Below are 3,513 nucleotides of genomic sequence, written 5' to 3'. Positions count from 1 at the left end.
TAACATAATCAAACACAAAACCTGGTGCGACAGAACCTGCAGCTGCCGGAGATTGACCAGATTCCGGCTGCCAAAGAATCAAATCCGACCGCCACTGGACGGAATCGTGATGCGATTGAACATGGATGATGGATACGAGTGGTGATTGAACAAATTCCGGCCGCTAATAGACGGAGACGAGTCGATTTAACATATTCCGGCAGCGATACGTGGTGAATCAATGGTGGCGGCGATTTATTATTATTATTATTATTATTATTATTATTATTATTATTGTTATTGTTAATATTATTATTGTTATAATTATTATCATTAATATTATCAATATTTTGATTTTTATTATTAAGTAACACTTATTATTATTAGTAAGATTATTACTACTAAATATTATTATTATTGTTATTAGTATTGTTACTATTAGTTATTATTATTATTATTACAAGTAACATATGTATTATTATTATTAATGCTAAAATAAATACTAAGTATCATTCATTATTATTATTATGATTATAATTAGGAACATTGCTATTAAAATTATTATTATTGCAATTTTAGGAATTATACTAATATTATTAGTATTAATATTATTATACTTATTATTATTATTATCAGTATTAGTAATATTAGTAATACCATTATTATTAAAAGTAACATTATTTTTAAACCTGTAGTTTTTTATTAAAACTAATAATATCATTAAGAGTAACATCTTTACTATCTATATTATTAATAGAAGTATGATCAATATCATTATTATTAAAAGTATTATGATTATGACAATAAACGTTTAAAAGATATTATTAAGATTGTAAGTATGTTTTTAATCAAATTAACAAAGTTTATATAAATGTTCATATATAACATGCTTGGTATTTTTTTTTTATAAAAATACTAATTAAATATATATCAATATAACTATATAAATATTGAACATTTTGGATATATACACAAATTGAATAAGTATAATATATAATTTAACATATAATATATAAACTTGTTCGATTACGAATATATATTTTAATATAAATACATATGATATAGGTTCGTGAATCTGAGGCCAACCCTGTATTGGTTCAATGTCTTCTTATGTATTTTTACTACAAAATACATTAGGTGAGTTCATTTGAATCCCTTTTACTCTTTACATTTTTGGGACTGAGAATACATGCGCTTTTATAAATGTTTGACGCAATAGACACAAGTACCTTAACTGCATTCTATGATAGAATTATCTGGGATTGGGGTTGATTATTATGACACGCATTAGCCCCCGGTTTCCGTTAGAGTGTGTGAACTCCCGAGACGGGTGGATGATTTATTATTTACGACATTTTGGCACCGATTTGGCCTATATTTTATAAACATGTGTTCAGCCGTGGGGTGAAAGACCGGCACAGAGGTTCTATATTTTGAAGGCACATGTATTCAGCCGTGGGGTGAAAGACCGGCACAGATGGTTACTATTATATTTTGAATCCTCACCAGGTGTTCTTCATATGAAAGATATTTTTTGTGCAGTTGAAATGGGACTTCTGCACGTTTTATAATATTAAAAATCTTGTGGTCTATTAAAATGATGAAAATGAAATGATTACTATAAACTGATGAACTCACCAACCTTTTGGTTGACACTTGAAAGCATGTTTATTCTCAGGTATGAAAGAAATCTTCCACTGTGCATTTGCTCATTTAGAGATGTTATTTGGAGTCATTCATGACATATTTCAAAAGGCGTTGCATTCGAGTCGTTGAGTTCATCAAGATTATTATTAAGTCAATTATATTTGGATATATTATGAAATGGTATGCATGTCTGTTAACTGTCGATGTAAATGAAAGTTTGTCTTTTAAAAACGAATGCAATGTTTGTAAAATGTATCATATAGAGGTCAAGTACCTCGTGATGTAATCAACTGTTGGGAATCGTTTATAATTGATATGGACTAACTCCGGATAGATTAGGACGGGTCTCTACAGTTGGTATCAGAGCAGAGATCTTAGCGAACTAGGTCTGCATTAGTGTGTCTAACTGATAAGTCGTTAGGAGACATTAGTGAGTCTGGACTTCGACCGTGTCTGCATGTCATAAGTTTTGCTTACCATTTCTAGTCGGAAATCATTTGCTTATCATCCTTAGTAAATTACCTGCTCATTATTCTTAGTCTAGACACATCTTATTGCATTGACTGCATGAAAAGTGTATAGACAAAATTCATATCTTAGCGTATCTGTTATTGTTATCTTTGCCTGACAGCTTCCGTAGATTCTTCCGTAACTTATGGGACTTTAGTATTATATATGCATATGTAAACTATGTATTGCAGGGTACTAATCTACATCCTATAATCTATTTCTTATCGAAAAACCTTCATTTGATCATACGAGATGAATCCCTCAACCAGTTCGAGTCCTCAGATTCTGATAGCTATTCCGATAGTTATTCCGACAGCTATTCTGACATGGATGTTCACCTAAGCTCCAGAAATAGCGTCACCAGGACGAATCAACCAATCAGCCATCATCAATTCATCTGATGGATTCATAGTAGACTTAATCAATGGAGACTCGCAGAAGGCGATCCCATCCACTAATCGAATTCACCTTTTGGCGAAGAAACTGAAGCACTTACCGGCGAATCTGTTCGTAACACCATTTCACCCTCATTTCCCAAATATCTCTCCACGACTATATCATAACTCAGATTCTAAACCTTATTCATCCGCTCGTTCCGACCGACAATCATCCTGGAGTAATCGAAGAAGTTAACGAGCTTCGCGCTCGAGTAATCAATTTGGAGAACATGGTGCAAAACTTACCAGCTTTAGCAGCATCACCGACACCAACAGTACCATCAGTAGCAACACCTGTATCATCAACAATCCTTGCCTCAATATCACATCCAGTACCTTGAGTACAATCATCGTTCTACGTATCGTTCTACATCATTTATCTTCGTTCAACATGGCGATTATGTAATCTCTAATGTTTTAGAGATTATATATTCTTGTTTTAACCGTAAATCAAATGAGTTTAATATCATAGTGACTCATTAAATCCATGATTACATCTGAAGAAAATATATATGTATATATATTTTCATAAAGATTGTAAATAAAAAAAAATTCTTTCGTACAAACTGTAAATGGTGAAAATATTTTAACGGGTAGGTAATACCCGAGGAATATTTAGATTTCACATTAATAAGTTATACTGTACATTCTTCGAATTTAATTCAACAGTCATTTACTATCCTACTTACATCCACTGATATACGTATCCGTTCATCACAGAATAACCATATTCATCGAATTTCATATTGGGATTTTGATTTATCAGAATCCAACAAGTGGCATAACGAAGAAAATAATTGACACAATAAAATTTGTTAGAAACAAACAAATTAACTATGAGGAATTTTGTTAAGAATCCACGCTAACTGTTCCTAGCTAATTGTTCCTAGCTAACGGATTATATTTTATTTATCGCAATTTAATTATCGCAATTTACATT

The sequence above is a fragment of the Rutidosis leptorrhynchoides genome, chromosome 4 (genome assembly GCF_046630445.1).
Source record: "Rutidosis leptorrhynchoides isolate AG116_Rl617_1_P2 chromosome 4, CSIRO_AGI_Rlap_v1, whole genome shotgun sequence".
Taxonomy (NCBI): Eukaryota; Viridiplantae; Streptophyta; class Magnoliopsida; order Asterales; family Asteraceae; genus Rutidosis; species Rutidosis leptorrhynchoides.
Note: the sequence above shows the minus strand (reverse complement) of the source record.